At 42.2% G+C, this 11903-nt stretch overlaps 1 pseudogene; it reads left to right on the forward strand.

The window, feature by feature from the left end:
* Positions 1-6514: 6514 nt before the first annotated feature.
* LOC136120285 (ubiquitin carboxyl-terminal hydrolase 25 pseudogene) lies at positions 6515-9347 on the forward strand (annotated as a pseudogene).
* The last annotated feature ends 2556 nt before the right edge of the window (positions 9348-11903 follow it).

The raw sequence follows: 11903 nt of genomic DNA on the forward strand, positions 1-11903 counted from the left end.
AAAGCAACTGCCTAATACTCCAAATGTATAAAACTACAAAATTGTCTGCTTTTCAAGATTGTTCCCACAGTTTCCTTATTTCATGATTTTGCTGAACTTTATATATCAGTTCGAGAAATTTAACCTAAGGAAGGTATCATATCGTTATGCAAAGATTTACCTTCAAGTTGCTTTATTGCAGAATAATTCATAGTAGCCAAGAAGGGAAGGGGAGGGGAGGGGAGGGGAGGAAAAGGGAGAGGAGGGGAAGGAAGAGGACAGAAGGGGGAAGAGAAAGGAAGGAGAGAAGGAAGGAAGGGGAGAAGGGAGGAGGGAAGAAGGGAAGGAAAGAAGGGAGGAAAGAAGGGAGGAGAGGAGGAAGGAGGGAGAATTTCTAACAATTTTTTAAAAATAGAAGAATTAGAGTAGCCAAGTATTGAAATACTGCACAGCCTTTACAAATTATATTGGAGGCGAACATATAACAGTTGGGAAAATGTTCTTGATATAGTGATAAGAGAGGAGAAAAAAAAAAGCAAGCCACAAGCAATATACGGAACAGCAAAAATAGTGATTAAGACCATGGATGCTGGAGCCAGACTGCCTTGGCTCAAGTCCCAGTTCTACCACTCAGTAGCTGTATGACTTCAATCAAGTTAACCTCTTAGTCCCTCAGTTTCCTCATCTGTAAAATGTGGGTAATATTAGGATCATAAGGTTGTTGTGAAACCTTAGATCGTAAGGTTGTTGTGAAATTAATGTAAATAAATATAAATCAAGCACTTAGAACAGTGCCTCAGAGTAAGTGCAATGTAAACATTGGCTCTTATTAACATTTACAGTATGCTTCTGTTTTTATACACAACAGATGAAACTATTACACACAGGAAAAATACTTAGAAGAATATGCTCTAAAATATTAGCAATGATTACCTCAATGGGATTAAGGGTAATTTTTAGATTTTTTCTTTACTTTTTTGTTTTTTTTTTTTTTTTTACTTTTCTAGGATAAAGTTGCAGCATTTTTGTAATATTAAAAGTTAACTTTTAATGAATCACCTTTTATATGCTTTTGCTCTTAAAATATTTTATTAATAAAACCATTTTTAAAAGCAAGTATATTACAGTATAATGTAATATCCAGTTACAGATTTTACCTGAAATTAAGTACAAATCCATTGTAGTTAAAGAATTTGAAGTTCATGATATAAAGTAAGGTGGTTTTGTTTTCCTTTGTTTTGTTTTTAATGTTTTGTTTCCTGGGATCAACCATCCCTATATGATATTCAGATATGTCATTCATTTATTCACTTAACAAATATTTTAAGTGCCTACAATGTGAACAAAATACACAAAAATCCTTGCCCTCCTATAGTTTACATTCTAGTGGGGGGAAACAAAAAACAAAATATATGAGTAAATTATGCAGCATGCTAGAATATGATAATTGGGTCTGAAAGAAATGAAGCAGCATGGCAGGGATTTAGCAGAGGGCAGAGGAAGAGGGGATGGAAGGAGGTTGGGCTACAGGTTTTAAAAGTGTTCATACTGAGCCTCACTGAGCAGGCAATGTATGCCAGAACTGACGAAAAGTCCTTTGATAAATATAAGGGTCCATCAACAGATGAATCAATAAAGAAGATGTGGTACATATGTACAATGGAATATTACTCAGCCATAAAAACATGAAATAATGCCATCTACAGCAACACAGAATGACCTAGAGATTTTCATTCTAAGTGAAGTAAACCAGACAGAGAAAGACAAATATCATATGATACCGCTTATATGTGGAATCTAAAAAATAATACAAATGAATGTATAGGCAAAACAAACAGACTCACAGATATAGAAACAAACATGGTTACCAAAGGGGAGGGGGAGAGGGATAAATTAGGAATTTGGGATACACACTACTATAACAGATACACACTAGTATATATAAAATAGATAAACACAAGGACCTACAGTATAGCACAGGGAACTATACTCAATATCTTTTAATAACCTATAATGGAAGAGAATGTAAAAAATGAATATACATATTTACATATATATGTATAACAGAATCACTTTACTGTATACCTGAAACTAACACAATATTGTAAATCAACTGTATTTCAATAAAAATTTAAAAATAAAATTCAAAAAAATACAAATATTCACTTCATCATTCCACAGAGTTGCTGAGTACTTAGAATTTGCCAGGTCCTAGGCTGGGTGCTAAGGAAGAGGTAGTATCCAAGGAGTCATGCTTCCTGTCCTACTTTACAAAGGGTAAAATCTTATGGTCATAATGGTCCTTTACAGGAGAAGTTTCCCAACCCCTGCTCTTAACCATTATCTTCCTTAAAAAATTAATTTGAAGTTTTAGGGGAAAGAATTGCAGTCCACTTAGACAAGAAAATCCCTTGGGTGTGGTTGTGCTTGCTTAGTTTAGATCTACAGTGAATTGGGATACGTAGACTGTGCCTTTGAGATTTAATGTATTGAATGCTTGAGGAGAATTACAGGAAGACATTTTGTGACATTTGAAGCTGTTTCGATTTCAGCTGCCTGTTATCTGACACTCCAAAATAAAATCACTAAAAATTTTCAGCCTGCTTACTTCGAAGTTCACATAAGACCTGTGATTATCCTGATGACCCTGAAATATGAAAAATCATTTTAGAGACGTTATGGCTTGCAAGGCAATGAAAAATATAAATTCAAGACCTTGGGTATTATCAACTAAAAATAGCATCCATGCTTCTTTGCAAGCTCCGTTATATAAATCTCTATTATAAGTCTAGAGAAAGTTTAGATTTTAATTCCGATCCACAAAATCTCAAGTATTCACTCATTCAACAATTTTTTACTGAGGACCTACTGTATACCAGGCATTGCTACTGCTTAACAGAACAGTTACTTCTCAAGTGTCAGTAGCCTTCCAGTATGCCATACCCCTTTTTAAGTGAAATGATAAACATTTTTTCATCTTTAAACAAGAGGAAAAACTAGATATGTCCTTAGTATCTTGCAGTGTGTAGTCTACTGGAGAAGAGAAAACCCAAATAAACACAAATAACAAAAAAAATTATATCATTACAACTGTGCAGAATGCGTGAAGAATAGCCTTCTAGGAAAGGAGAGGGAATAATAGGCGACCTCATTCCCACTGGAAGACTTGGAAAGCTCCCTGGAGGAAGTGTCATCTCCCACAGGAGGAGCAGGGCAAAGCCAAATGAATTTTGTGGGAAGAGTACCCTTACCCCTACCACAACGGTCACACACTGAAATGCTAAGGATTGGGGGAAAGTGGGATCAGAAAATAATATTTAACATATGAAAGTTGAATATTAGTATTATTATTACCCTTCGATACACACACACACCAACTTACAAAGGGGCCAACTGAGGATGGGAGAACTGCCGATTCATCCACTTCCCAGCAATAAATGGCAAATCTGGGGATCAACTTCAGGCTGGCTCAGAGGCCAGAGCTTTCCACTGCCCCATCACATGCATCTCTTCCAGGCTCCACAACACCAAGGAAACCCGGAAGCCTTTGTGCCACTCCTAGCTCCCATTTCAGTTCATGTGACACCGTGCTGTTCTAAGGAGAAACTGATTTCAGAGCAATGTGATCTTGCTTTAAGATTTCCAAATTCAGGGAGAAGAAATGTCAGATACTGTCATTTAAACTAAGCTCAGCCCCACCGTCTCCAGCACCCCACTCACCCCACCCTCAATAACAAGTTTCTTTTCTGAAAAGAAAACATCACCGTCCATTCTTCAGAGTCCTGGAGATTCTTCCAGAAAGAGACCCTGGTGCTCTGTGACATGCAATCTCTCCTTCACCTGGCTTCCTGGTCCTAATGGGGTCCCTCATTTCCTGGGAATGCAATATCAAGCTCAGGTACCTGAGTGTAAGTCCCAGGCAGGAAACCATTTTTCTTTTAGAGCAAACATAGATAGGGATAGACATAGCCACACATCTCTTTGTGCTCATTTCATTCTCACTTGACAGGTGATGAAAATGGTTGGAGTGGAGTGATGTGACCTTGCAACTCTAATAGCCATTTACATGATATTTCCAAACAGGCACTGAAACTCAGAGGTGTTTCTGGTCCTCAGTGTTCCCTCTGCTTTAGACATTGACCTGTAATGATTCCAGAACCAACAGATCTGTATCCAAATCCTTCACACATTGGCTATATGACCTCGGGCAACTTACCTGATGTATCTGAGTCTTACTTTACTAATACCATGTGTTCTAAAAATATTAACTTACATTCCTATATCCTGTTTGATATTCTGCTGGCTTTCATAAGCAGGACAGTAGCCATTATAAAATATTAAATATTATTTAGTTTTAATAAATAGGCACTGCCTTGAGCTCTCCAAGGAAACCCTTTTCCACTATCCCCAGCAGTAAAAGTGTTAGTAACTGGCACATCCACTACCTCTAGGTTTCCACAGCTGCTATTCTTTATGACTGGTTGATGCACAAGACAGTCAATGTGCCCAATATATCTGTACTTGCCCCCCACCATAGATTCTCCAAGTAATCCCCAAGGGCTAGCCCTCCTGTCTCCAGGCACTCCTCCAGGCCCTGGAAATCCCTGGCCATCCTGATACCCACATATAAGAGCAGCCAACTCACTATGCTCCCATATGCCAGGATCTGTTCCACCTGCCAGAGTGTGTTCTGATCCGGCAGAAGTTGGGTGGGGGATGCCTTTGGTGGCATTCCTTATACCCACATGGGCAAGCCCTCCATGCCCATCTGGACCACAGAGGCTGACTGCCCACCTTGGTCCGGCACTCCCTAGAATCATCTCTGTGTGGCCACTTGTGGAAAATGAAGCCACCATGAGCCAGGCTCTGAGAGAACCAGAGAAAGATGGGGATGGCAGATGGTCAGGCCAGGAGACAGTAAGAGCCACTAAAGAAGAGGAGAGTACTTTTTGTAGTAATTTATTTTAATTTTTATAATTACTATGATTTTCCTCATTTCACAGATAAGGAAACTAAGGAATAAAGAGGCCATTTAAAACGTCAGTGACAGCGGGTGTGTACTTAACCTTCACACTCACCACCTCTCATTTGACCTGAAGTATAGTTTCAACTTAATTAAAAATGACATTCCAGGGACTTCCCTGATGGTCCAGTGAAGAATCTGCCTTACAATGCAGAGGACGAGGGTTCGATCCTTGGTCAGGGAACTGAGATCCCACATGCCACGGCGGCAGCTAAGCCCGCGCACCACAACTACAGAGCCCACGCACTCTGGAACTCGTGCACCATAACTACAGAGCCCATGCGACCTGGAGCCTGCACACCACAACTGGAGAAGAGAAAACCTGCATGCCACAACTAGAAAGAAGCCCACGCACCACAACGAAGAGCCCACATGCCGCAACAAAGGATCCCACGTGCCTCAAAACTAAGACCTGACACTGCCAAAAATAAATAAAGTCTAAAAAAAAAAAAGACATTCCAGTAAATTATTTTCACGGCTTAGCTGATGGGACAGAATTTGACCATATAAAAATCTTTGGCAACATTATAAAATCTAGGAAAAATTTTAACATGATTGCTTAGTTCAACAGAAGCTGAAAAAGTTCTTAGCACCATGAAAAACATTACTGATTTTTAAGAAAGTCTCCATTTTTTTTAACATCTTTATGGGAGTATAATTGCTTTACAATGGTTTCTGCTTTATAGCAAAGTGAATCAGTTATACGTATGTTCCCATCTCTCTTCCCTCTTGCGTCTCCCTCCCTCCCCCCTCCCTATCCCACCCCTCTAGGTGGTCACAAACCACCGAGCTGATCTCCCTGTGCTATGCCGCTGCTTCCCACTAGCTATCTATTTTACGTTTGGTAGTGTATATATGTCCATGCCACTCTCTCACTTCGTCCCAGCCTTACCCTTCCCTGCCCCTGTGTCCTCAAGTCCATTCTCTACGTCTGCATCTTTATTCCTGTCTTCCCCTAGGTTCTTCATGACCTTTTTTTTTTTTTCTTAGATTCCATATATATGTGTTAGCATACGGTATTTGTTTTTCTCTTTCGGACTTACTTCACTCTGTATGACAGACTCTAGGTCCATCCACCTCACTACAAATAACTCAATTTCGGTTGCGGAGAGGGGAGGGGAGGGAGTCGCGGCGGGAGGAGGAGGACAGCGCCATTCCGGCAGCTCCCTCTGTCCCTTCTCCCTTCCCCGCAGTGGCCCGCGAGCCGCCAGCGAAGGAGCGCGCGCGTGACGCGTCCGGGTTTGCTCCAGCCCTCCCGCGCCGAGCGTCCGCCGCCCGCTCATAGCCCGGGCCGCGGCCGACAAGCCGCGCTGAGGCGGGCCGCACGGAGTCGTGTGGCCGCCGCCGCGGCTCTCGCTGTCTGCGCCTCGCCGCCATCGCCTTCGCGCCTGGCTGGCGGGGACGCTGTCCTCCCCGGTCGTCCGCGCCGCTCCCTGGAGCTCGGCGGAGCGTGGCAGTCAGGGCCGGCGGAGGCTCGAGGAGCCGGACGCCGCCGCCGGCGCTGCGGGGCCCATGACCGTGGAGCAGAACATGCTGCAGCAGAGCGCGGCGCAGAAGCGCCAGTAGACGTTTTTGAACCAGCTGAGAGAAATTACTGGGATTAATGATGCCCAGATATTACAGCAAGCCTTGAAGGATAGTAACGGAAACTTGGAACTAGCAGTGGCTTTCCTTACTGCGAAGAATGCCAAGACCCCTCAGCAGGAGGAGACAACTTACTACCAAACAGCGCTACCTGGCAATGATAGATACATCAGTATGGGAAGCCAAGCAGATACTTATGTGATTGATCTCACTGGAGATGATAAAGATGATCTTAAGAGAGCAATTACCTTGAGTTTGGCAGAATCAAACAGGGCATTCAGGGAGACTGGAATAACGGATGAGGAGCAAGCCATTAGCAGAGTTCTTGAAGCCAGCATAGCAGAAAATAAAGCATGTTTGAAGAGGACACCTACTGGAGTTTGGAGAGATTCTCGAAACCCTTATGATAGAAAAAGGCAGGACAAAGCTCCTGTTGGACTAAAGAATATTGGCAATACTTGCTGGTTTAGTGCTGTTATTCAGTCATTATTCAATCTTTTGGAACTTAGAAGACTAGTTCTGAATTACAAGCCTCCATCAAATGTCCAAGATTTACCCCGAAACCAAAAGGAGCATCGGAATTTGCCTTTTATGCGTGAGCTTCGGTATCTAGTTGCACTTCTTGTTGGTACTAAAAGGAAACATGTTGATCCATCAAGAGCAGTTGAAATTCTTAAGGATGCTTTCAAATCAAATGACTCCCAGCAGCAAGACGTGAGTGAGTTTACACACAAATTATTAGATTGGTTAGAAGATGCCTTCCAAATGAAAGCTGAAGAGGAGACGGATGAAGGGAAGCCAAAGAACCCCATGGTAGAGTTGTTCTACGGAAGATTCCTAGCCGTGGGAGTGCTTGAAGGTAAAAAAATTTGAAAATACTGTAATGTTTGGTCAGTACCCACCTTCAGGTGAATGGATTCAAAGACCTACATGAGTGCCTAGAAGCTGCCATGATTGAAGGAGAAACTGAGTCTTTACATTCAGAAAATTCAGGAAAGTCTGGCCAAGAGCATTGGTTTACTGAACTACCACCTGTGTTAATGTTTGAATTGTCAAGATTTGAATTTAATCAGGCATTGGGAAGACCAGAAAAAATTCACAACAAATTGGAATTTCCTCAAGTTTTATATCTGGACAGATAACATGCCTAGAAACAGAGAAATAACAAGAATTAAGAGGGAAGAGATCAAGAGACTAAAAGATTACCTCACAGTATTACAACAGAGACTCGAAAGGTATTTAAGCTATGGTTCGGGTCCCAAACGATTCCCCTTGGTGGATGTATGTGTTGGAAGTTGCCTCGAGTAAACCTGTTTGCACTTCTCCTGTTGATGATATTGATGCTAGTTCCCCATCTAGTGGTTCTGTACCATCACAGACATTACCAAGTAAAACAGACCAGCAGGGAGCTCCTTCTTTAGAACTGCCAAGCACATCACCCGCATCAATAGTTGCCATTTCGTCGAGATCAGTAATACACAAACCACTCACTCAGTCTCAGATACCTCCAGATCTGCCCATGCAACCAGCACCAAGGCACATAACAGAAGAGGAACTCTCTGTGCTAGAAAGCTGTTTACATCGCTGGAGGACAGAAATAGAAAATGACACCAGAGATTTGCAGGAAAGCATATCTAGAATCCATCACACAATTGAACTAATGTACTCTGACAAATCTATGATACGAGTTCCTTATCGCTTACATGCTGTTTTAGTTCATGAAGGCCAAGCTAATGCCGGGCACTACTGGGCATACATTTTTGATCGTCGTGAAAACAGGTGGATGAAGTACAATGATATTGCTGTAACAAAATCATCATGGGAAGAGCTAGTGAGGGACTCTTTTGGTGGTTATAGAAATGCCAGTGCATACTGTTTAATGTACATAAATGATAAGCCACAATTCTTAATACAAGAGGAGTTTAATAAAGAAACTGGGCAGGCCCTTGTTGGAATAGAAACACTACCACCAGACTTAAAAGATTTTGTTGAGGAAGACAACCAGCGATTTGAGAAAGAACTGGAAGAATGGGATGCACAGCTTGCCCAGAAAGCTTTGCAGGAAAAACTTTTAGCATCTCAGAAATTGAGAGAGTCAGAGTCTTCTGTGACAACAGCACAAGCAGGAGAACCAGAATATCTAGAGCAGCCATCAAGAAGTGATTTCTCAAGACACTTGAAAGAAGAAACTATTCGAATAATTACCAAGGCATCACATGAGCATGAAGATAAAAGTCCTGAAACAGTTTTACAGTCGGCAATTAAGTTGGAATATTCAAGGTTGGTTAAATTGGCCCAAGAAGACACCCCACCAGAAACAGACTATCGTTTACATCATGTAGTAGTCTACTTTATCCAGAATCAGGTTCCAAAGAAAATCACTGAGAAAACATTGCTAGAACAATTTGGAGATAGAAATTTGAGTTTTGATGAAAGCTGTCACAACATAATGAAAGTTGCTCAAGCCAAAATTGACATGATAAAACCTGAAGAAGTAAACTTGGAGGAGTATGAGGAATGGCATGAGGATTATAGAAAATTCAGGGAAACAACCATATATCTCATAATTGGGCTAGAAAATTTTCAAAGAGAAAGTTATATCCGTTCTCCCTCTATCCATCCTTCCTTCCCTTCCTTTTTTATTATTTTATTTATTTATTTTGCAGGAGATGGGGCTAGCCCTCAGCATCCCCCCCTGGGAGAATCAACACTCCCTTACTTCATGTGGTCCTGGCAGAATGCATCGGGACACATTCTATAACATTAATGAAGAAAGAAAAAGAGGGGGAAAAAAAACCCCTAACAACCAGCCTCACATAATAAGACATTAAGAACTGTGAGATAACAATCTCACCAAATAAGAAGCCAAAAGGGAAAACAATTCAATAACATTAATGTCCTCTGTTCTTCAATGAGCTAAGGAACCTTTCCCTAAAGCAATCTCATCCCCAACAGACTTCATTCTGCCTCCTTGGCCAGAACTGAGCCACACACATCCTTCTAAGCCGTGTACTCCCATAGGGGAAGGAATTGTCTCAGTGATGTAGATTCATCATGACACTCCTGAGATTCCAGAGCACCCCTAGTGAAACTTCATCAGCCCAAAGGCAGAAAAGATACCACTTGGGCTTAAGTTCTACATTCACTAGAAAAATTCATAAAGGTAGACCACAGGAAATACTGTCAAATAAAGCAATCATTCATCTCTCAACCCTGATAAATGTACACTAGCCATGCAAACAGGAAGCTGGGAACAAACTGGGAACTAGATTTGCCGTTCCTTTACTGGTGTGCGTAGCACCCACTGGCCATCAAGTAACAAGTGTGTTCAGCCTTTGGAAAATGCCAAATAACCAAGCAAACATCATCTATTCAGAGCAGACAATTGGTGGCACTACTTATATTTGTTAGGAATTTTTTAATGCAAATGATTTTAAACTCAGCTCAAATGGCTTAAGCAACCCACTCAGCGTGACTTTCAGTGAAGTTTGTTGATTTAGCAGCTCAGACATCATCACCAAGAACCCTTGGTGCCTGGTCTTCTTTCCGTCTCTTAGCTCTGCCTCCCATGGGTTAGCCTTATCATCAGACTCCAGATGGCAGACAAAGCCCACATATACGCAACAGCTTAAACTTTACTCTTACGGCAAAATGGCTGCTTCAATCCCAGGTCCCACATCCTTATCCTAAATTATCTATGGCAAAGAAAATACCAGTTCCCATAGCACATACCCTGGTCCTAGGACCTTTCTTTGTCCTAAAATGAGTCAACTGACTAAATCCAAATTAATAACTGTAACCAGGGGAAAGACTACACAGGTTGGCGTGGATCTATCAGAACCTACTTTGTGAAGTGTGTGTGGGATCAGTCCCACCCCAAAACCACACAGAAAGGGGATATGTTCAGGGCATATCAGAGGGAGAAGGGGAGGAGAGAGGAATGGTTATTCGAGTGACAAACAACAAATTTCCAACACACCTGTCCTCCACACCTGAGTTCCTCTAGATAAAGGAATTCTTCCAGCAAGTCCACAGTTTCCAGAACTACATTTTACAAAACCACATGGCTCATTTTACTCCTTCAACTTAAGAGAAAAAAAATCCATAAAATCACAGCATATTTTATTCAACAAGTGCCCCAGAATCAGAGTCATGGTACCTGGGGTGTCCTTCTGGGTTGGCACAGGAGTGGGTTTTGTAGCAACAGCCATCACTGACGAAACATCATGTCACAGCCGTTTCGGGATGCATGTTCACTGGGCTGCAACCATTGCTAATCAAGCTTGGAGATTTAGTTACTGGCATTAGACACAGGGATGTGAGACAAAAGCCAGGCTAAGGGACAATATCCACAGATTGGCATGTGGATCATTTTCACTCAATTTCCCTCCGTGGATGGATCAAAGTACTGTCTCCAGCCTGGAGACAAAGTAAAAGACACCAAGGGAATTCCCAGCTTCCAGTAATATATAAAGCAACGAGACAAAAATGAGTGAACCACCGTGTGCAGCCAAATAGAACGTTACTGTCGTAACATCCCAAGTGCAAGGCAGTTAACCAACAGCAGTCTGCTGTACTCAAAACACGCCTGAGGGCTTCCCTGGTGGCGCAGTGGTTGAGAGTCCGCCTGCCGATGCAGGGGACACGGGTTCGTGCCCCGGTCTGGGAGGATCCCACATGCCGCGGAGCGGCTGGGCCCGTGAGCCATGGCCGCTGAGCCTGCACGCCCGGAGCCTGTGCTCTGCAACGGGAGAGGCCACAACAGTGAGAGGCCCACGTACCGAAAAAAAAAAAAAAAAAAAAAAAAAAAACACGCCTGGGATTGGAGTTTGCAGACTCATATTTTACCAATTATTTTGCTACTTGGGTAATTCACTTGGTGTCTCTGAGACTCATTTTCCTCCTCTGTAAAACGGGAGCAATTTAATGAAGTTGATACATTTTGAAGTAGCTGTGTAATTCACAATTACCCCACCTAACTCTCCCCAATTTATAGAGGCGCCATTTTGTAAATGCTTCCCCAGCAGCTGTTTTCTATGAAAGTTACAGGTGATCGGACCAGTAGTAAATCTGGCCAATACTAGGCCAAATACATTACTCTTCCTCATAATATTTAGAATTGGGCCCAAAAGGGAACAATTAAACTCCTTCAGAGTGGTGGGGCCAGTAATGCGGAACCTCATACTATTAGCAACCAGAGTCCACTTGTACTGACCAGCAGAGGAAGACGATCTATGCAAAAAGATTAAAAAGTAGACACACAAAGGGGCTGAGAGGGGACAATGAGACTACTTTCCAGGCCCTTCCAGCTATAGCC

The sequence above is a fragment of the Phocoena phocoena genome, chromosome 3 (assembly GCF_963924675.1).
Source record: "Phocoena phocoena chromosome 3, mPhoPho1.1, whole genome shotgun sequence".
In the NCBI taxonomy this organism is placed as follows: domain Eukaryota; kingdom Metazoa; phylum Chordata; class Mammalia; order Artiodactyla; family Phocoenidae; genus Phocoena; species Phocoena phocoena.